Here is a 23,841-nt window from a genome sequence, read left to right on the forward strand (position 1 = left end):
CCTTTTCTCTGTGAATACCTTTTGTATTTATTATATGCCCTATACAAAGAGTACTATAAAATAGTCCCCATTTTCTAAACCTCTGACAATTTATCCCTTTATTGCATTCTTTCTGGTTTCTCCCATCCTTCATTTTGTCTTTTTCACTTATAGTTACATGTGTAGGAGTCTTGCCTCCCCAGTTAGATTGTAAGGTTGCTGTGGACAGGATTGTTTCTTCTGTCTGTCCTTTGTACCCCTTCCCAAGGCTAGTCTAATATCTAGTGCGGTGTTTGTGTAGATAGTAGGAGTGTCTTAGCTTGGGTTCTCTAGAAAACAGAGTCTGAGGCAAAACTTACTTGGGAAGGCTTTATGAGGAGGTGCAATTCCAGAACACCAATAGTGAGAGAATAGGGGGAGCAAGACAGATACAAGATTACATGTTGCCAGGCTGCCCGTAGCTTCTCAAGAAAACGCAGTTAGTTGCTCTGTGCCGTACATTGTCTTGCAGACAGGGAACCACTGCACCTCACAACACTCTGTCACAGGGAGGAAGGCAAGGAATTGATCTTCCAGCTCCTTCTTGTCTCCTGTCTCTCATTGGCCAGGGTCACCCTATTGGGCTTTAAGTCCGTGTTTCCAGGCTGTGTTACCTGGCCCCTCTGTTCAGCCTGTGGGGAAGCCAGATCCTGTACCCCACAGCCTGGTGCCTCAGGAGAATCTTGAAGTGATGGGAGGATCCAGAGCCTCCACAAGACCAGTTATGGTGGACCAGGTGCCAGGGCTGCTGTAGCTCCTGCACAGGGCTCATGACAGAGGCTGAGCCAGAGCCATCACCCCTGGGACACTGAGACAGCTGGTGGTGCTGGGAGACAAGGTGGCAGCATGGGCGGGGACTTTTCGTTTACATGGAGCAGGCAGCCAGAGGAACAGTGTGGGGAGTAGCAGAAAAATCTGGAAAAGCACATAAGTTGGATCCAATACAGCACCCAATACATACATATTTGCCAAGTAACTAAATGTAATAAATGTTTAATAAATCTTTATTTACTTCTGTTGGTTAATTGCCTCCTATGTTTCTACCTTACTGGTATGATTGGGAGATACAAAGGGAGATTTAAGAGTCAACACAAACTAAATACGTAAGTGTTGAGGGATCAGAGTAGAGGAAGAATTAAAATGTGTGAGATCAAGGGAATTAAGCAAGCAAGGCTTCCTGGGGGAGGTGAGTTTTGACTTGTCTTTTGAAGGCTATAATGGTAAGGATTTATAAAGAGGAAGGAATTGTCTGCAAAGGTCTCTTGGAATCTTAGAAGCTGAGCAAAATGCCAGGTTTGGGGGTAGATTTTAGACATCTGCTGTGATAGTGTAGCTTCATCATTTTTTAAAAAATGTAACAATCATCTAGAAAACTGCTATTTATACTTTGGCTTATACTCCAAACTTTGGCAAAACCCAAAGGTGTTTTCTGCCCTTGAGATTGGAAAAATTAAAGTTGATGGTATCTAGTGTTGACAAAGAGATGGAGACACAGTTTTCTTATCCATTCTTATAAGTGTGTAAATAATCACAGCCTTTTTAGAGGTCAGTTTGATATTTTGTTAATCAGAATTTGAAATACAAATAAATGATTGACCCAGAAATTCCATTTTTTGGAATTTATATATACATAAATATATTTACAAGATTATCCATTGCAGTTTTATTTCTAACAGTGAAAATGGATTCAAATGAAATATCTATCAAGAGTGGAATGGATAACAAACTAAGGCACATCATGTTATATGTCTGTTGAAAGATGTAGGCCCATTTGTGCTGGTGTGGAAGGGTCTTGAGACACGTGGTTACATTGAAAATGCAAATTGTAAGAGCATATATAGTATCAGACCAGTGATATAAGAAACAACAAAGAGCAAAGCCAAAAAAAAAAAAACATACCAGCCTAAGGACTGGGACGTGAAGGAACTTTCTCTTTTTATTGTTTGCTTCTGCATGTGTTCCATTGTCTAAATTTAAGGGAGGAAAACCCTCAAAGGTATCATCCTTTAAATAAGAACTAAAGTTCATCTCCCAGAAAGGGTCATAGGAAATTTTCATGTTAATGCTTAAGAATTAAAAACAAAAAAAAGGAAAGATAATTGGGAAGGAAGCCATAGGTACTTCTGTACCTGGTGACATTTCACAGATTGCTTAGGATGAGGAATTCTTTTTTAGGAATTGAAGAAAAACTAATGCCAACTGATTAAAAAAGGCTTTTTATAGGCTGAAGTAGTAGAAAGGTGGAAAAGAGTATCAAAAATTAGAATATAGTAATTCAGTTCATTGTGGAAGGAAAGATTTTTCTAAAATAGAGTAATACTGAAAATAGAATAAAAATTTGATTTTATTGTGCAGATTAACAAGTTTTATGTGGACAATATGAAAGATTTATATAAACTGTTTTATTCTAAGGATGACATTGCAAATGAGTCATTTTTCTTTTCTTTTGCTAACTTAAATACTGACCCTAGCTAGAATTAGTGTAGAAAAAAAAATCAGTTTCAAAGATCCTAGGACCCCTTTCTCCACCGTCCCAGACAGGGGCTCAGACATGTAGCCCCTCCTTCCACACTTGCTGTGACAGGGGCCTCACCTCCCATGAGGTGGCCTGTTCTTTCCTTGGACAGCTCTGCTTGTTACGAAGTTCTTAGTGCTCTATTGAAGTAAAATCTACCCCGGGGGAAGGTTTACCTCTAATGCACATTAGAGTGAGCTTTAAAATTGATTAAGGCCCAGTCCACACCCTAGACCAATTAGTGTCCCTGAGAATGGGGCCCAGGCATCAGCATGTTTCTGCAGGTGCCCCAGGGAGTTTCCTGTGCACTAAGGGCTGGCAGCCACTACACTCCTGGAAACTCATTGGATTTTTTTTTGGTAAGGAAGACTGGCCCTGAGCTAACATCTGTTGCCAATCTTCCTCTTTTTGCTTGAGGAAGATTGTCCCGAGCTAACGTCCATACCAGTCTTCCTCTATTTTGTATGTGGGACGCCACCACAGCATGGCTTGATGAGTGGTATGTAGGTCCACACCTGGGATTCGAACCTGCGAACCCCGGGCTGCCAAAGGGGAGCACAAGAACTTAACCACTATGCTAGAGGGCTAGCCTCAACCCATTGGATTTATTTATTTATTTATTTGTGAGGAAGACTAGCCCTGAGCTAACATCCATTGCCAATCCTCCTCTTTGGCTGAGGAAGATTGGCCCTGGGCTAACATTCGTGCCCATCTTCCTCTACTTTATATGGGGCGCTGCTACAGCGTTGCTTGACAAGAGGTGCGTTGGTCCGTGCCCGGGATCCGAACCCGTGAACTCTGGGCTGCTGAAACGGAGCATGTGCACTTAACAGCTAAGCCACCAGGCCGGCCCCTCGACCCATTGGATTTTTAAAGAGCGCTCTCAGGTTTCACCTTCATCTATTCTCCAGGAAAATTATCCTCCAGTCTTCATGTGAAAAGGTTTGTAAAGTTTTAAAGGACTGCATGATGAGGATCAGTCTATACTGAAATCACTATAACAGGGCTTTTCTTTATAAGAAATTTTGTGAAATATAGTTGTAGTGAAAGAATCATATAACAAAGAAAGAGACCAAAATTTAATTGTGGGATATTTGGTATATACTCATGGGCTTATATTTTTGTATCTGTGCTTTAGTGAAGTTTGTTAACTTGAAATTCAAGGTCTACTCGGTTGTAGCAGTTGGACTAACATGCAGCATAAGACTGTGGGTTTGGGAGTCGTGAGTTAGAAATCTATGTGCTGCAGCTTCTTGTGAGTCAGCCTCTGTTTTCAATGTCTCAGCATTCTGCTCTTTGTAATGATTTAAAAACCAACCCAGGGCAGTGGCAGAGATAAGCCAAAGATGGCACACATACCCGGCTTGATTTAGTGGGAAATAATCAACCAGTTACAGCTTTTTAAAAAGAAAGAAATAATAGGCAGAATATAAATTTTTTGGTTTTGAGTTTAATAGTGAGAACTAGAAATTGTGATATGGGTAGTGATAGAATCTAGGTTTCCTCCAAAAGCCTATGCATATTATTTTATCTAGCAAGTTAAGGCAAACATAACCTTGTGTTCACAGTTTCCATGGGACTTGAGGATTGTTTTTGCCTGGGGAAATTTTGTTAAAGTTGAATTTCTGACCCCTGAAATGAGGGTCCATCACAGGTCTCTCATAAGGTGATGTTCAAACACCTAGAACAATGTGGGAGGGGGAGTTAGGCATTATGCCCCCCCTCAAAAAAAACTAGGTTCCTGGACGCCTGAGTTGGGCATTAGAATGAAGATGGGGTGACCTGGTCCTCAGACATGGTACCTGGAGACTGGAGTGACCTGACAGAGGCCAACGGGGTGGAAATGGAGTTGAAGAGTGACCAGGCGTGGATCTGAAGAGGCCCTGCAGAGAGGCCAACGGTGGGTGTCAGGCAGATGGCGGCTTCTGAGCAGACAGTGTCGAGAGGAGCCCCAGTTTTTAGTATGAATGTAGCTGCCACAGGCTGTCAGTAGGCAGGAGCTGTGAAAGGCATCGAGCTGGTTATGGAAAGTAAGTTGCATGTTGCCCTTACTTTTTTTCCTATAAGGGATATAAAATATTTCATCCATTTCTATTGAGGGAAAAACCAGTTCAATATTGTTCATTTTAGGTGAAGTGGTGATGGTGGTCAGCAGTCTGGAAATCATACTTTGCCCAGCTTACACTTCTCTTAATAGTCTGCACCCATCAACCCTGACCTTGCTCTTGAATTCCCACCTGGCATTCATTCACTCATTCATTCATTCATTCTCTGACCACAGGGGTCGTGTTCCGCCAGGGCAGTCTGCTGCTCCTCACCCACCTTTTGCATCTGGCCGAGTGTTCCGCATCTTGCCTCACCACAAGCAGCTCCCGGACGTGTCACACCTCTCGTTCCCCAAACCTGGAGTGCTTCGTTTATCTGATTTCACCTTGCGGTGCTGTATAGAGGCCGAGGTGACAAGGAACTGACAAGAGGCATGCTGGTGACAGCTGGGTTCTGTGTCTGCACCACACACAGTCATCCCAGTTAACTCGGGGAGACCATTTCTTTCTGAAGGAGGGTCGGTTCCATTTCTTTTTCTTCTAATCCCTTTCAGTGAGTGCTCAGCCTTGGTGAGTAATGAAACTCTGTGCCCCATGGCCCCTTTCCAGCTGGGTGCAGTTCCAAGCTGCACTCAAAGCCATCACTAATTATGTTCAAAGTTTCTTATTAATAACAGAGTAAAGACGTGAGTGAATATTAATTTTCTTTAATAAGAGGGCTTGGCTAGTTTATTATGGGTGTGAAGCTGTTTTGGTATCTGTAGATGGAGCACTGGCATGGAGCCTCAAATGTCAGGAGGCATGATGGTGCCCTCTGGCAGGAAGCTGCCAATTTTCTGGGACAGCTTTTCCCACATTCTTGCTAAAAAGGCTGTGCCCAGCTCAATGGCTTGGCAAGTAGAGCCAAACCTGGATTTGAACCGCTCTCCTAGAGAATCCGTGATCACTCTGTGGGGCCATAACAGGTTCATTTTTACATTTTCTGTGTTTAGTTTTTCCTAGATAAATCAATGTTTAAATGAGTCTGTGAATTTAATCTAGTTTAAATCCACTTAAGAGAATGTTGGGCTCTTAAAAAGTATCAGTTCCACACATACACATGATCTATGATCCACCTAGAATAGTGCATAGTACACAATAGTGCACAAAGGCTCTTTGATTACTGAATGTGATTAATGAATTAATGAATTTTGTTAATGAATTACTACAAATTATTAAAGCAAGAGTAAATTTCTTTGCTGGGAAGCAGTTTTTTAAAAGGCAGATTTGTTACTCTTTGTACTTGAAAATGATAAAATCACTTCTTTAAACATATTCTCTTATCAATTTCATATCAATTTATCAATTAATTTAAATTTGGGAAGATTCATTATATGTTAGGTCAGTGGTTCTTGGCTTCACGTTAGGAGCCCCACTCAAGACCAGTTAAATCCGAATCTCAGGTGTGGGGTTTTGGGCACCTGGGGTCTTAAATTTTTAACAGCTTTTTTGAGGTATAATTAACATACAACAAACTGCACATATTTAAAATAAACAATCTGATAAGTTTTGACATGTGTACACCTGTGAAACCATCACCACAATTAAGGTGATGAACACATCGTCTGTGGATTCCTGAGTGCCGGCAGGGTGGAGAAGCCCTACAGTAGAGACTCAAAATCGTGAGCTGCTTAAGGTGGGTAACTTGTAGCTGTTCTTCTCATCTAATATTTAGTAATAATACCACCACCAATGGAAATAGTTATTTATAATTCACGATCTAGCCCTTTGTTTCTTTTGAGACATTATATGTTTCTTTTTGAGGCATACTGTGACCATATTAAGACAAGAAGAAATATCATTTTTTATGTCGAGCTATCAGTATTTCCCCTAAACTCTTGTGTCCCGGGAAGGACTGTCTCCACACATAGTCTGGGATTGGAGACCAATTTGTCTATCTGTCCTGCTCTGATAGTGTTCATTGGAAAATTCAAGCTTTTAACAATAATCTGGGTTAAGAGTCAGCCAGTGCCTCTGATCATGTGTAATCTAGCAGACTACTCATTGCCAAGCTACAGACGTACGGCAAATGGCCGGGGCAGGGCTGTGGTGGGGAAGGGTGGGGACCAGGTGGGAGCATGTGCTGGCCCTGCTCTGAGAAAGCACCTGGCCCAAAATCCTCCGAGTTTAACTGATCACAAATCCTGATGAGGGAAATGGATCCTTATATTGAATAATGCTCCGTGTATCAATTGTGTAAGCATTTTACTGATTGTTTTTCAGCCAGTGCTAACAACATAGGGTATCTTTAGAAAATGATATCAAGAAGTCAGCCAAGGGCTGGCCCCGTGGCTTGGCGGTCGGGTGTGCGCGCTCCGCTACTGGCGGCCCGGGGTTCGGATCCCGGGCACGCGCCAACGCACTGCTTCTCTGGCCATGCTGGGGCCGCGTCCCACATGCAGCAGCTAGAAGGAGGTGCAGCTATGACACACAACTATCTACTGGGGCTTTGGGGAAACAAAGGAGGAGGATTGGCAATAGATGTTAGCTCAGAGCCCGTCTTCCTCAGCAAAAAGAGGAGGATTAGCACGGATGTTAGCTCAGGGCTGATCTTCCTCACAAAAAAAAAAAAAAATCAGCCAAATGGAATAGCATTAATGGGCAATATTAGGAAATTGGTTAAATGAATATAATTTCTTTAAGTGGTTGACTATTAGGCAAGTCCTAAAATTGATTTTGTAGGATATTTAATGACTTGGGGACATGTTCATTTTGTATTGTTGAGTGAGAACCGCAGCTTACTAAATCAGTGCGTACTGTATAATACCACTTTTCTTTTGAGAAATGTGTATGCAGACACAAGCACACAGGAAAAATAAAACACTTGGAAGACATGCACCAAAACATTGATGATTTTTATTTCTTGTGGTGAAAGAAAACATTTGGTTTTCATTTTTTCTTCTAATTTTTCTGTACTTTTCCTATTTTGAAAAACGAAAACACTTTTTTAATCAGAAAAAATAAGTGTTATTAAAAATCAGCTGCAAGAGTTCTCCCCAAATCAAAATGAAACCCTGTCTAAAACAATCCAGTCAAAATGAGGAACAAAAATAAAAATCATTAGCATTCCAGCTTCGAACTCGTGTGCGTTACCCAGTAGGCACTCCCTAAACGTTTCTTCAGCGATTTGAGTGAATGACTGGGGCTAAGCAAAATGAACAGACCCATGCTCAAGCTGGAGCTAGTTCAGTTGCTTTTCAGAGTCATCAAAGCAAATTTGAGTTGTTTATTCTATTAAACTCAAGGTCGAGGTTGCAAGGCATTTGTATTACTGTTGAAGTGTGTTGGCATTTCGTTTCATTTTGACTGACTCCAACTGTTTTTTAGTAAGAGGAGTGGGCAATATGCAAATAAGCACATTTCTGCATGTGGGCTGTTGCATTAGTTCTTGAAAATCAGTTTAGCAGAAGAGCTTCGATCTGAGGAGGGTTCTGTCCAACACGGAAGAAGACGTGAGATGAGTCCACGCACCCCTTATGTTGAGGCAGTGAAAGTGGCTGAAGTACAGGAGGGACTCCCTACATCCCTGAGTGTGTCCCTACACCCAGCCCTCTGCACTGGGCCTTGGCTCTCTCCACCGCTTTGCCATATGCAGCTTTGTTTTCTCTCTGCCTCTCCATATTGCATCTGTCTTCTCAGCCTGCAAATGTGCTCAGATCTCCTCCGGCCTGCAATCTCTTCTCATCTCTGCTGCTCCCTAGAGTTACCATTCTGTTTCTCCCCTTTCTTTCACTGCCAACGAATGTCTCAAGGAGGTTGTCAGTATTTACTGTCTGATTCAGCCAGGAGTACTTTCCCCCTCCTCTGGACTCCCCAAGCACTTTATCGGCACTTCACAGTGTCTGTGTCAGTCACAGACTTCCCTGGGTGCTAAGCCAGGCATCTTCCTCTCTGACACGTTTCTCCCTCTACCTCTGAATTCCTAGGAACACAGCAGGCCCTACGGGGACTGATTTCTGAGACTTCAGGGCATCTTTCAATTCAAGAATATGGGAAGGTTTGTAGAGGCTCCTGGCTTTTCTCCTGGAACATATTTCTACTAAGTGCCCTATGTTTATTTGATTATACTTCACATCTAACGTGAACTGCCTTTCCAACATTAACTAAAGTTTTCTCTCTCACCTAGTGTCTTCCCCTCCTCACAAAGTTTTTGTTTAATTCTTTGCTTATTTAATAACTTCAGCAGAGCTATGAGAGGCATGCCATAGCATAGAGTCAGACAGACTGGGTTCAAACCCCACCTCTGGCGTGGACAAGCTCTCTGACTTTGGGGTGCGTTACTGGACTTCTCTGTGCCTCAATATGCCCATGCAGAAAATCGGTATAACAATGGCCACTGTATGGAATTATTGTAGGATTAAAAGTGCTGTCTGGGGAGCCCTTAGCCCCCATCTGGGCCAAGAAAACCACTCAGTGATGCTGAAGCACTTCCTTTCTTCCTCTCTCCCTTCTTTCATACCTGAAAACAGGTTCAGAGTAGGGAAACCGCACTGAGGCGTGAGTGCTGAGCCAGCCAGTTTGTGCCATTCAAAGTGGTGTCCCAGCAAACTGCCAGATGACACTTCATGAGCCTCACTTCATGAGAGGGCAGTCACTCTAAAATCACCAACCACAAATATAAGGCCATGAATGCCAAGGGTCTCTTCTCTCTGCTTTGCTAAACCAGTGTGATCTGTCCAAATAATTGGAAATAACAGAAGTATGCATAGCAAGTATTAAAGCAGCAGATGGTATTCATATGCTAGCAGCTCTCTGTGCTGCCAAGTCACTCACACATCCACAGCCATGGTGGAGGGAACGGGGAAGCATCACATTTCCTTCTTTTCTTGGAATTGCCATCTTTTTCTCATCTCTGATGCCAGTGTCTTCTCACAGGATTTAGAAGAGAAGAAAAGTCTCACTGTTCTGGAAACACTAGAAAACGTTCCAAAACTTTCTTAGCCCTCTTCCTAGCAACAGATCCAATGACTTCTTCCACATTTCTTCCGGGTGGCACTGCTCTCGTGGTGTTTATCACTTTCTGCCACCTGCTAGCCATACCACCTTGGGCCATTAGTCCACTTTCTGTGGCTCAGTTTTCTCCTCTATTAAATGGGGATAATAAAATCAGCCACCTCATAAAGTTGTTATGAGGATAAAATATATGCCAGACAGTTACAAAAGTACCCAGTATGGAGTAAGCACTCAGTATATGTTGCTGTGTAGGCATGTTAGCTGCATAAACAGTGGGTGCACCTGTGGGTTGGTAGAAGTAACATGGACAAGACTCACAAAGCTTGCCTCTGGAGTCCTGACTTTGCCACTTACTAGCTGTGATGAAACGTTGAGAAATCACCTACCCTTACTGAAACTTTATTTTTATCTGTAAGATGGCGAGAAAAATACTCATTTTTCAGTATTAAGTGAGACTACTTCTGTGAAAAATAAACCATAAAATGGCGTACAATACGAGATGGTATTATTATCTCTCATCTCTGTCTTCGAGCAGAAGCTGCTGGGTCTTCGTCGTCTTTATATTTCTTGTGGCTCCCAGGGCAGTCCCTTGCCCCTAATGGACCTAAACAGTAATTGTTGAATGAACAGTTTAACAATTCAACACAGCTGAGAAAAAAGAATCAAGCCAAGAAGGCCTCTGTGTGGTTAACAGAGATGGCGTGAAATCTACATGTACACTCACAGGTTTTCTTTAGGGACTGGCCCATCAGGCCCTCCCTCTGAAGCTTTCCAGTCTTACTTCACACACAGTCAGCCCTGGGAGGACCAAAAGTATCCAATTAGAGCAGTGAGGATGAGCTGGGTTACTCTGGCCAGGCACACTGACCACCATGAGAAATTGCAGCTCGACAGCCAGACAGTAATGGTGGAGACAGAAAAACTAAGAAAAGCAGACACGAGAACTTAAAGAGCCCTTCAGTGTGGGGCTTTTTACAATAAAGAGAGATCCCATAAGGCTTACTGGAAGCTAAATTAGACAAAGCAGTTGAGATCTTTGGAGAACAGTTTCATTTTGGCGGGGATATACCAGATGACCTAAAATGACGGCTTCTGCTAATTTTCATGATTGCCTCAGGGAAGGATGAAGCTAACTTGGTTCTGTTTCTGCAATATGTTTCTCAAACATAACTTCTTGGTCTGCTGCACAGGTAATTACTTTAACTACCAAGTTCATGTTGCCAATTATCTCAACTATGGCCTAATTTTCTCTAACGATGCTGAAACCTAATTCTTCTGGGTTTTGCAGTCTCTCTGAAGTAAATGTTAAAACCTTTATCTAGCAACTGAATTTCACTATTTTTATACCACTATTTGCTCTGTGAAATAGTGTCCAATTCAGTGTTTTTATCACAGCGTGAACATCATTCTAGATGGCATGCGTGTCTAATTTGTAGATGACAAGAAGGTGAAAGGCATAACAAATATTTTGGAAAGGCAGAATTGAGAAGTCAAAAGTTTTTGGCAGTTGGAATAATGAACTCCATTCTAAAAAGGTGAAATATTAATGAGGTGAAAATAAAGCTTTCACTTGGTTCTAACAAAAATGCCTACAAAGAGATAAGGGAAATATTAATCGTCAATGTGATATGCAGCTGTAAGAACACCTGGTAAATGAGGTGCTGTAATTTTAGTCCGTATGTATTGGGCCTTTGGGGCTGTAGAGAACAGAGACTCACTCAGGCCATCCTAAAAACGAGGTACTGACCACACAGCTACTCTGTCTGGATCTGGAAAGTGGTAAGTTATCAGGGTCTAAGGCAACTTCAGGGAATGACTCTTCTCTCTTATGGTCTCTCTTCTGGGCTTTCTGGTCACCTTTGCAAATTCAGTAGGTTCTCCTCTGACTCCCAATATCCAATCCAAATCCCAGAGAGTGCTGGTTTGATTGACTTGGCTGATTGTCATTTCTTTTCTAGGGCAGAGACTTTTGCACAAGGCTACCTCATGGGTCAGCCACCAGCCTCTGTGGGATGCTCTTGAGCCCTGTTGCAGTCAGTGGCCTCCTCTGCTAAAACAACAACTTTTCTCTGCTTTTCTTAACAGTGGGCTGTGCTTGGAGAAGTTTACACAGAATGCAAATCTGGATATGTCTCCAAAGGCCAGAATTGGGATCAATGAGTGAAAGCTACAGGAAGAGAGATTCAGTTCCATACAGAGTTCCCTAAAAATGGAATAGGCCATAGGCAGATAGATGGTTGGATATGATGACCTTCCAGGCCCCTTCCAATTCCCAAAATTGTGTTTTTATTTTTATTATCGCTCTTTTCTTTTTTCCCTGAAGTATCTAATAAAAACCATCTTTTTGCATTATTATTAAAATGAGCCATGAAGATAATTCTGGCACAGTATAATTAGGATATGCCTAAGGTATCAGAAACAGTAATGCTTTTGCATTAGCCTCTTAAATAAAATATATTTCACATGTGGAATATTTGTAAATTAGACTTTATTATTGTCAATAACAATGCTATTTAAAGAAAGGAAATAATTTACATAATGTAAATGTCATGGAGCAGCAAATTGCAACAGAGATGCTTCTCTAAGATGATTTAAGATGAGTGTAAGAATGTTTGGTAAATTTTTTCCAAATAAATCCAAAGATTTCAGTTAGGCTTTTAAACTCATGTCATGATGGACTGAGTCATTTAGGAAAGATTTCCGTGATGACTCTTCTCATAGTTGCCTGAGCTGAAGTCTCCAAAATAGTGTAATCGAATCTGACCATTCAAACTTGACTAATTTGGAAGTGTGTGTGTGTGTGTGTGTGTGTGTGTGGTGTGAAGGGAGAATAAAAATCGTTCCACAGAATGTTAATCCTCTCACGAACAATAGAAACTAGTCGTTTAATCTGAGACTATCTGAAAGCACCAGGAAGACTCCAGGATGCTTCTGCTTCCACTTGCCAGTGTGAGAATGCGTTGTGACAAAAAAGAGACAAAGCAGGTACAGGGCGGAGCAGCCATGCCTCCAGCTGCCTCTTAGCTGCATTCCCTCTAGGCAGTGCATAGTTAGGGGAGAGACTAGCTTTGTTAAAATTCCAGTCCACCATTTGGAGACAAGACTAAGCTCTCTGGCTTCTGTGTGCTCGTTTATAAATTGGCGATAGTAATAGTACTTAAGGGCACAGTGTCTTCTTAGCACAGTGTCTAGCTCATCCAAAGTGCTCAATAATTTAGCTACTAGGATTATTTTTTTATCTTTATTGTTCCTTAAGGGGCGGGAACCCTGAGGTTACACTCTCCTCTGCCCAGAGAGCCAATGGCATCAGTCCCTAGTCAACGCTGTGGCTCCATGTCTCCCGATCATACCCAGCCCAGCCTGAAATAGAGCTGTGTCCAGACCTAGCTCAAGGTCTGACTCATACCCCGCAGAAGACTTGAGTCCGTCTGGTGTTGGTACTTTGTTTGCTTGGACCTTGCATAAATCACTGTACCTCTCAGAGCCTCAGTTTCCTCCTCTCAAAAACTGGAGAACTGTTTAATTTTTTAGAGTTTTAAAATTTTGCATACTATTAATTTAAATTAAATTTGATTTAAAACAAAGGAGTTATCAGGTGCAAAATGTGTAGAGAAGACAGAATGTTAAAGTCATCGAAGAACATCTCTGACTTTCTTTCTTTTGAAAAGATTCCTATGTGTGGGCTCCATCCCATCTGAGATTCTGATTTAATTGGTCAGGGATTTATTTAGCCTGGATGAGGCCAAGCCATCGGTACGTTTTAAAAGCTCTCCCAGGGGTGCTCATGTGCCGCAAGGCTGAGAAGCTAGCAAGCCCAAGGTCAGCCTGTCTGTGGAGGAGGCAGGTGTAGAACGCCCAGTGCCTGCTCTTCTCACTGCAGACTGACCCCTAGTTCTGGTTTAAAACAGGTTTTCTGAACAATCCTTCCTGTGCTTTTTCCTGTTTCTCATAAAAGTGAGGTATTAAATAAACACTCCTGTTAGCTGGTTTCCGTTTAATTAAGGTTTCATTCTCTGTAGTTCTACCTTAACCTTGTACTTGTTTTCTTACAGTGGTGTGTTAAGCAACCTCTTTATCCCCAGATGCCTTCTCTTCTCACCGCCTTCAAAGCTCCCTCTAAAATGTAATTGCGTTGCTGAGTTCCTCTCCGACATTCTCAGCCTTGATCAAATACTTAGTTCTTCATTGTTTGTTCTTTGCAGTCTGTACTAGCTTCTTCCCAGCCGCAGCCTCTGTCGATGTGATTGTAAAGCACGGTGTATTCCCATGAAGTATTAAAGTAGATCAAGTGCTTTTTTTCCCTTTGATTTGTGTACACATGGTTTTCTGCTATTTAGGCGTCGTTCAGACTTCTATCTTATACCAAAATGTGATTGGAATTATGTTACCTTTTCTCATTATCCGTTGCCATTAAATTGCTTAAAGTTTCTTAGACATTGATATCCTTAAGTACAGTAATGCTTGGTTAAAATTAATCATGGAATTTAATATGTATTAAGTTCCCCTTGTCAATTTTAGTCTGATACTAGAATGAAATCTCGGCTTAATAGATTAACTCACCCAAAACAATTGACACTGTTCTGTGTTTTTTTTCCTTTTCAGGAATCTTTGTGATCTTCTTCCTCAGCACCCCCCCCCACCCCTGTGTGCTGAAGACTTTGCCCAAAGCTGCTCTCAGCTGTTGGCAGCATCCTGAGAAGAGGGCAGCTTCAGAAATCAGGGAAGCTTTTAGGAGACTCCTGGCCCAGGAGATTTTCTGAAGGTGAGAACAAATCTGTTCTCTCTTTGTCTTTAGAAGTCTGCATTAGCTGTTCTGTCTTCCAAAATCTACTTCTTGGAAAAGAGTGAATAGGGGAATAGGTTATTGAAAATTCTCTATAAAGAATTGAGTTTTTCTTTTTCAGCAGAATTTTGTAGCAGTTACAAAGGAAATCAATTGGCTATTTTGACCAAAAAGGAATTTATTTGAAGTTGTAGCTCTGATCTATGAAGATTCATTTGAGCACACACACACCCTAAAAAAAATCAATAACATTTCTCTTCTCAGAGAAATTTCTTATGTATTTAGGGTCTCTATCAGCCTTCATATCTGCCTTACCCTGCCTTCTAGGATTGTTTTAAGGATCGAACAATATAATTTCTGTGAAATCACTTTGTAAACCTTGAGGTATTATTTGCATAAGAAAAACTATTACTATTTCCAAACATTTATAGTCCTCCAAAATACTCTCATAGCCTCCAAACTGTTTTCCTCAATAGTTTGATTCATTTTTAATTTGATTCCATAAACTTTGCTAGGATCTCAAGAAGCAAAGGTTATTGATAAGTCCTTACCTTCAAGGAATATCTGTCAAACGCAGGAGACAGACACATAAATAGATATGACCAACTCCAATATGATAAAAGTATACTGAGAGTGCGTTAAGGAATCGAAAAGTCATTGAATGCAGTGTGGGGCCAGAGGACTGTGTGTAGAAGCAGGCTTCCTGAGGAGGTGACCCCTGAGTTGAGTTGCCTGGTAAAGAGCAGGGTGGGGTGGAGGAGGGCATTTCAGGCAGGAGCAGTGGGATAGGGGTGTGAAACTCACTGGTGGAAGTAATAAGTTGTTCAGAATTGTTGAACCATAGATATGGTGTATATGTGTGTGTGTGTGTGTGTGTGTGTGTGTGTGTGTGTAAGCACTGAAGGGCTTTAGGCTGGCGGTCATTGGCATTTTAGGTGTGTTATCCTGGAGAAAGTGTAGAGAAAGAGCTGGAGGTGAGCAAGGTTGAAGGAAGGAAGATTCATTTTGTAATGATGTGGAGAAGAGATGAGAGAGCTAGAATTAGGGTAGAAACAGTGAGGTATACAGAAAGAGAGAGAAATTTGAAAGAGCTAGAATATGCTGGATTTGGTGGTAGTTTGGGCATTGGAAGTGAGAAAATGTTAGGACTTGGGATTCTCAGGTTTCTGACTGGGGTGACTGAGAGCCTGATGATGCCATAAAGGGAATTTAGCAGGGAAGTGGACTTATTCTTGGGGAAGAAAGGACTTTGAGGTATGCATGGGACATCTAGGTAGAAATGTCCACCAGGAAGCTGTAAGTGTAAGTGTGGAGGTTTGGGGAGAGTTCAGGGCTAGAAACATTGATTTGGGAGTTACAGGCAATAGTTAAAAATCTGTTTTAAAATATAAATTTGATTTTGCACTGAAGCCTTCAATATTATTCGTTCATGTACTCACTACAACTCACCACATTCTCAATTTCCATTTTATTTTGACATTATCTACCATTTCATTTGTATCTGTACTTGTTGGTCTCATTTTCTTGGCATAATTAGGATTTTTCCTAGGGAAAAATGTGGTGACTTATTTAGTTTGATGAAAGAAAGTTTAAACCAGTATTTAAAAAACAATGTAAACCCTAAAATTTAGGCGAGTGACAAACCAGTGCCACTCTTCATTTTAATTCACAGTAGTTACAGAAGTTATTTAAGAAAAGTGCTTTGCTTTCAAAAATATAGTTTTTTCCCTGTATAAATCATGTTTTCATGTCAATTTCTCCTTCTCGTTGCCCTGCCCAGGATTTGAGCATGGCTTAGGGGAGACTGAACAGGATCTTTCTTGCGTTCTTCAGTGGGGGTGGTACCAGGGTCCCTCCACTGGGTCTTCCCAGCATCAGCCCAGGACGTCATTAAGGGGGCCTGTTCTAACAGAGGCTGCACTGTCTCAGATCAGTCCACCCGAGCTAGACTTTTGAAATACATCACTCAGAGCCTTCTTTGAGGGAATGTCATGGGTAAAAATTTTAAATTCAAATAGTACTTACAGTAGTAGTATTTTGAGTGAATTTTATTTGATTACTATGGCCTTAATTAGCTTACTAACTTTTTTCCTTGAGACCTGTTGGAAAATTACAAAATGCTCCCTTTTTACTGTTTATAGTCCACTTCACTACCATCTTTCCAGAAACTTTAAAGATCAGCTAATCTATCACTTTCATTTTTATACACAAGAAAATTAATTTGAAGCAAAGTTAAGTAACTAACTTAATGCTGACAGCTGGAGCCAGAGCCCTGGTCTGCTGAAACTCATTCTGCCCTTGCCATTCCATCATTTCTTCTCTTATTCCAAATCTTTATTGAACTGTGAAGTTTTCTATATGTCATAAAATGGGAAATTGAATTAAGTAAATCAGTTCACACCGATGGCATTTTCTTTGGTTAATCACTCTATGTTCAACAAATAGATTTTGCCTTAATACTTTAGACTCTGATTAAGGTTTTATTATTATTGTTATTATTTTATTTTATTTTATTTTTTTGGTGAGGAAGATTAGCCTTGAGCTAATATCTGTTGCCAATCCTCTTCTTTTTGCTGAGGAAGATTTGCCCTGAGCTAACATCTGTTGCCAATCCTCTTCTTTTGGCTGAGGAAGATTGGCCCTGAACTAACATCTGTGCCCATCTTCCTCTACTTGATATGTGGGACGCCTGCCACAGCATGGCCTGATAAGCTGTGCATAGGTCTGTGCCCGGGATCCAAACCTGTGAACCCCGGGCTGCCGAAGCAGCGTGTGCGAACTTAACCACTATGCCACAGGGCCGGCCTCAGGTTTTATTATTTTTAATTTTTGTAATTTTAGCATGGATTTGATTTTTGGCATCCTTTATTTCTCTATACCGGCTCTACTACTAAACTGAAGGGTTGGAAGAGAATCAAAATCACCTGTGTTTAAATTCCAGTTAAAAAAGGACATATCAACATCCATTATCGAGCCAATTTTCCCCTAGTCATTACTTTCAGTAACAATGAATTAGGCACTAAACAATGCAAGTACTGGCCACAAAACCCAGCTTCCTGAAACATCCTATTTTTTTTTTCAGTTTTACTTTCCCTTTTTAAATAAAAGACAACTTTCATACGTGAAAAAAAGACACTCATCAATTATTTTAAAACCAACACTATTAAGCACAAGATATTTTTGATTTGGTCAAATACATTGAAATACCCACTGAATTTTATGTACAGAAAATGAATTTATGGAAATGCTGAGTTGGTGTAACTTAGAATGACGACACATGCATGCAAGTTGTAGGTGGTCTCAAGGACAATGAATTGTTCTCTGAAGTTCACAGAGTGGTCAGTCACTGCTGTGAAACCTGTGGGCTGTAAATCGTCAGGGTGCGTGTACAAAGCATGATTCACTCGTCTCGAAAGCTGCAAGTAACAAAAGGAATTTCCACTCATTTATGTGCAAGACGCAAAAAATATGTCTCCCTGTTTTGGTCTCTCTCTTTTTCTGCCTCTTTCTGTCTCTGTCTGTCTCTGCCTCTCTTTTTCTGTCTCACTCATACTCTCTGTGTGATAGACATTCTAAAATGATGTCTCCAAAACGTGAGACCCTGGACAGGGTGTGTTTACGGAACTGGCAGTGGGAACAGGGTATCCTGGGTATGGGAAGCAGGTGGACCGCCCGTCGTTTGGTAAGGGGTGAGGGCTGTGGGGAGACATTGTCTGACATGTTTGCCCTCTGCATGGCTTGGCTGCACTGGGCAGAAGGGTGACATGAACAGGGATGGACAGATATGGAAGCTGTTGCAGAAAGTGAACACAAGACGGTATGATGGCTGGGAAAAGGCAAATCAGCTTTCACCGCTGTTGTTTGGCTTGGTGGTAGAGTCTTCTTCTGAACTCTCTTACTGTGAGAACAGCACAGAATGCAACATTTTTGGGTGGCTGCTTTCTGCTCAAATTCCAGAGTGAGTGTTGCAAGTACCATCATGCAAACAAAGCCATGGATAGAGTTGATGTTAGCTTTGGAGTTGCTACTGAAAAGTGTTTAGAGTTTGAGAGAGTGCTCAAGACTCCCCTCCTTCTACCCTGTGATTAGAGCCCAGAATTCTGCTGGAGGAGGGTTGTTCGGGGAAAACTCCTATTAGAAAGTAGAAGCCAGAGGGGAGTTGCCAGGGTGACACTTTTGAATGGGCAGTCTTCCAATAGGCTCAAATCATATTTAACAGTAAAATGTGTTACCCTATGCCCTTCTGTAGTGTGGGATTTTAAAAAGAAAGGAGAGAGGAAATGCTGAGCCACCAACTTTTGATACAAATTCGATCCCACTGTAGAGGTCATAGACTGCATCAGCAGTCTGTGGGCCATTTTGGTGGAGGACAATGACAACAGATTTCTAATCAGATAATGTCCTGCTACATTTGAATTTTTACTCTCCACTGCCTTTTGTTGTTTGAGTACTTTTGAAATTATTCTTGATTCAGGTTTATTATTAACTTTTCATACTCCAGCTTCTGCACTAATATCTTGCTGCTCATGTTAAAATGAGAATGTATTTTTGCATTCGTTAATAGAATGGCAAGGCAGCATGATATGCATTAATGACTCTTCACATTTCCCCGTAATATAAGCTGATTCGTTATCCCCTGGGGATCTATTTCAAATTCGTTCAAATTCGTGCCCTAATAAACCATTCTTGCTAGTTGTTGGCTTTCTAGCTTTCTAAAAGCTTCTACATAATGGATAAATAGATAATAAATAATACATAATTTTGGTTTTAAAAAACTTTTTAGTTGTTCTCATTATAAAATGAAAAATGAAACAGAACTTCCTCTTCATGATCAATAGTATAAGGATTTATGCTGTATTTTTTAGGCAAGAACCATCCTGAGGCAATTATGTCTTTTTAATATGGTTTAGAAAATAAAATCTATGATGAAAGATTGAGGATAAAAAAATTATTGAGAATGCAGAACTACTAATAAGGTTCATTCATCCTTTGTAGCATCTTTCATTTAGAAGACATGTATATTGTCCTTGACAGAACTATTCAAAAAGACATATCCACTTGGGTAATAATTATCTGTTCCTACTTCGAATTATTCTCTCTTCTCTTCTGTTTCCCCTCTTTGCTATCAAAGTTTTCATGTTTTGTTTAGAGTCATCATATTAGTGTGTGTATCACACAGAGAATGTGACAGAGCAAAAGGATAGAGTCAGAGAGAAAAAGAGAGAGAAGGAGGTGAAGAGAAAGAGACTGAAAGGCAAGAAGTAGATATTTCTCATTTCCTACACAGAAAGCAGAGCAGTATTTGTAGTTCTTTTCCCCCCTCAATCTTATTTCTTTGATTTCTTTGTCCTTAAAGCTACATGATTTCTGTAACTTACAAACCCGTAAACAGGTACACAGAACCATATCCCGAGTTGGGGATCAGAAAAATGGAGTCTCTGTAGTTGAGCTGTGACGTGCCACCCAGATCCCTTGTCCCTTTCAGGACTGAGACATGCTTTTCCTGGCTTCTGGGAGTGTTGACAGCTGAGATCCCACAGCTGGGTCCCTCCTTGGAGACTGCCTTCAGCCTTCAGCTAAAGAGAGTTGCCTCATTCAAGGTTATACCACTTGCCCAGGGCAGCAGCGTACATTCGGTGACTGGTCAAACTGGGGACACAAAGGCCCTTGCCCGTTTCAGGATAACCCTGCAGGACCTGTCGGGTCAGCTGGGGTTTTTGTTGTGGCTGCACCACAGCCCAGCCTCTCCACTGCCTTGTCCTGCTTTGTTCACTCTCCCTTACATGTCGAGCCCAAGAGCCCTTACCAAAAAAATTCCTGCATGCAAATCCTCATCTCAGAGTCTGGTTCTAGGGAAACCTGACCCGCAGGAGCCCCCACACACGGACCACGCCATGAGTGCATATATGAGTGTCTGATCCTGTATTTTTATACACTGTGATAAGGTACTGGCTCTGGAATGAGAATCAAGATCTCTGACCATCTAGCCTAGGCCCTTCCTGTGAAAAATGGGGATGACAATGCCTACATCTTAAAGTTGTAGCCAGGTTTTGATAGCAACGAATTCAGTGCCTGGCACACAGGAAACACTCATTAAATTATAGCTTTTATTGTAATTACCTGTAATTACCTACAAATAATCCATAAATAGTGCACTAGTTGTGATCAATTTATACAAAATGCATTTTAACGTCATTTTTATTACATTTATTTTAGGAGAGTACATAGGTTAATAAAAGATGCATCACCTGCAAATTTCAATAATTCTCCCACATTGTTAGTCCCCTTTTATAAAGTATGTGAACAAATTGGGCAGGGTTCCAAAGGGAACCTAAAGTGGTTAAAGAGATGAAAAGAAAGTCCTATGAGTAGAAGTTAAAGGATCTGGAATTGTTTAAGATTGGAAGACTGAGGCATAACTTGCTTTCTGTCTTCAAGTAAAGGGAGATCTTTTGTGAGGGGGATGTTGCACATGTTTTGTCCATGTTCACAGAGGACAGAACAAGAGAAAATGGACATAAATTAAAGGAGGAAGATGGTTGGGTTGGTATCAAGGGAATTCCTCTGCTCTTGGACAGTAAAGTACGGGAAGGACCTTGTAGAATATACACTTTAAAAAATCTTCAAAAAAAAGACAACATTCGGTCCTGAATCACTGAGATGCTTCCCAGATTATTTAGGAGAAGTCTGAACTCTGTGATTCTTTGATTTCAGATTTCAGAAACGATTCTCCCTAGAAACTCAAATGTTTGTGTTTTGTAAATGGAAGAAAATAAATATTTATCTACATTCATTTTCTTTATAACTAAATTTCTTATAGTATCTTTGAAAATGTCCATATGCACCTTGTATGTGGTTTTCTGATAATGTAACAGATCTTTTTCGTTGAATAAGTGTCTTTCTGTACATTTTAAAATCTGATAGATATTATTATCATAATTTTCAGTCTTATTGTATGTCATCTCTATACTCTAACAAATAAATTAAAGCCTACCATTCTGAGCCATTTATTTGTACTCAATGTAAGTTCTTTTGAGACTCAGATCTTGGGATGACATTGTTAAAATACTCATGAGTGTTAAATCACTTTGAAGGGCTTTAGAACAATAGCAGGAAGACTGGAACTTTGGAGAAGATTGTCTTTTTCAGTCAATTAATTCCTTAGAGATAAGATTAAAGAATGGATATAGGACTAGGTTTTTAAACTAAATGCTCTTTTAAGACCTCAATGTCAGAAGATATGAGGAAGCCACTAAGAAGTTTCTAAATTACTAATAAGTGTGTTGGATTTTGCATTTTCTCTTTGGCATGTCTTGTCAAATAGTAACAGGCAGAGACGGAATGATGTAGATGAAAGAGCCCTGGACTGGGAGCCAAAATGCCTGGCTCTGGTTCTATCACAGCCACCAAATGATCTGTTCTTCCCTCATAAAACTATGTCTGTACAGGTTTCCTCTGGATTTCTAGTTCCAGCATCCTATCTTAGCTGCACGTTACACACAGTACCTTCTTTCAAAAGAAGCCCAGCAGACCTGAGGGTTCAGCCTCTGAGGGTGAGACCTGGGGGCCCCATCGTACCTTGATCTAAAGCGGATCTGCTTTAATTCTTTTTTTTAAAATTTTGTCAGCATACATAGGTAGGTAGATAGAGATTTTATTTAAGATTTCACTTGATTAAAAGCATCCACTGAAAATGAGAAAAATGAGTTTTAAAGATATTCTTACCAATTCCCATGTCTTCAATATTCTCTCCAATATATCCCATCAAAATACACAATTTCATTACTTCTGTTACTACCAAGTTAAAACTCTTCAAATGGCTGTCTATCTCATGAGGAAAAACATACACAATCCTCACACTGGTATTCCAGGCCTCCCTCCCCACTGCATCAGTTGAGGTGAGCTCAGTGTACTAACACGTAAGATTATCTCCATCAGGTTATCGAATATGGTGCCTGACACTGTGCGTGCTATGACAAAAGATTTATTCAATTATTTCCCTCTCTGATTTTGCTCAGCATTGTCCTTGCCCTTCTTCCAAGTTACCTAAACCTGTCTCTTCCTTTTGAGCACACCTCAACAAATCTCCTCCTCCAGAAAGCTCTTCTTGACTATCCCATCTCTGAAATTCACTCAGGCATTTGGGCATTTATACTAGTCTACATTACATTTACCCAGTTGACAATGGTGTTAACGTAGACTGTGGGTGCAGAGTGTTATCATCACCTCCTGGGGGCATCAAGGAGTACTACAGCAGTCACAGTGACCACCACCCACCTAGGGAGATAACTCGTGGTTGAATCATCCCAAAATATAAATTTTCACTGTAATATATGCATTAAGACAGAAAGGTAAATGTATTTTGTAAATAAATTTCAGCAAGGTGGATGCAAATAAAAGTGATCTGGTTCTCATATTACTTTAAGTTGCAACACGTTGAAGCTTAAAGCACTTGCTTAAGATCAGATGATATAGTTTTAAGCCTAATTCTGCCTCTCACTTTGGGTCCTTCAGTAAGTCACTTATCCTTTATGATCTTCTTTTTAATAACTGTGATAATACTGCTATTCTTTGTTCTTTGTACTTCATGAAACACTTTTGCTTGTTGTTTAATTTTAGCTTCACAATGACCCATGAGGTGACTAGGGCAAGCTAATGTCTGCCAAACAAGAAAACTGAGCTTAGGGACATGCCCCTGAATCCTAATGTGATAAACCAACACAAGGCACTGAAACTCAAATCTTCTGGCTTCTATTTCAGTGTTTTACACACCTGTTACTACAAGTGTGGTCTACAGACCAGCCATGTGGGCATCGCCTGGGAGCTTGTTAAAAACGTAGAAGCTCAGGCCCCACTCCTGCTTAATCAGAATCCGCATTTTAACAAGATACCCAGGGATTCATATGTAGTTTAAAGTTGGAGAAGTTCTGTGATTCGTGGACAGTTTAAGCCTCTAAGGTACAAACATGAAAAGGTTTGATTTTTATTCCCTTTGCTGCCATCAAACCTCCCTTGTCAACTCTCTCTTCCTTTTGAAGAGGTCTCTAGCAGATCTGATAGATTTTTACTTTCAGGTTTTTAAAAGTTGAATACCCTCTAGTCCACTTTTAAAACTTCAAACTTATATGGAAATGAAAACTTTCCTTTCTCCCAGCCCAGCTTGTGCTCTTCGACAAAATTTTTTGGCTATTTTTATCAACCTGCTCTTAAACCAAATGTTCCACTGCCAAGCTCTCTCCTAGTGATGTACCATGATGGTACTCAATTTTTCAGAAGTAGAAATTCAGTTGCCTCATTCAGTCTTCAGTGAAGCTAAGAAGTGAAAACCAAGCATACATACCCAACATAAACTAAGAAAGTTCAGTCTTTATTCATTTTATTTCACCAGGTTATTGGCCTAGGGATGACGTATGGTTATCTTTGGCAAAAACTGAAGTGGATGAAGTATGAGACTGTACTTCATTAAAAAGAAACATTTTTCAACCTTT

At 40.7% G+C, this 23,841-nt stretch overlaps 1 protein-coding gene across 1 annotated transcript in view; it reads left to right on the forward strand.

Annotated features, from left to right (window-relative positions):
* Positions 1-23,841, forward strand: part of NRCAM (neuronal cell adhesion molecule) — a 273,400-nt gene that overhangs the window by 42,528 nt on the left and 207,031 nt on the right. Inside the window, exon 2 of the mRNA XM_087436969.1 lies at positions 14,173-14,332. The gene's annotated coding sequence lies outside the window, so the exon portion shown is untranslated. The remainder of the gene's footprint in view (positions 1-14,172; positions 14,333-23,841) is intronic.

This window comes from Ceratotherium simum, chromosome 1 (assembly GCF_057802395.1).
Source record: "Ceratotherium simum simum isolate JZ-2026a chromosome 1, ASM5780239v1, whole genome shotgun sequence".
In the NCBI taxonomy this organism is placed as follows: Eukaryota; Metazoa; Chordata; class Mammalia; order Perissodactyla; family Rhinocerotidae; genus Ceratotherium; species Ceratotherium simum.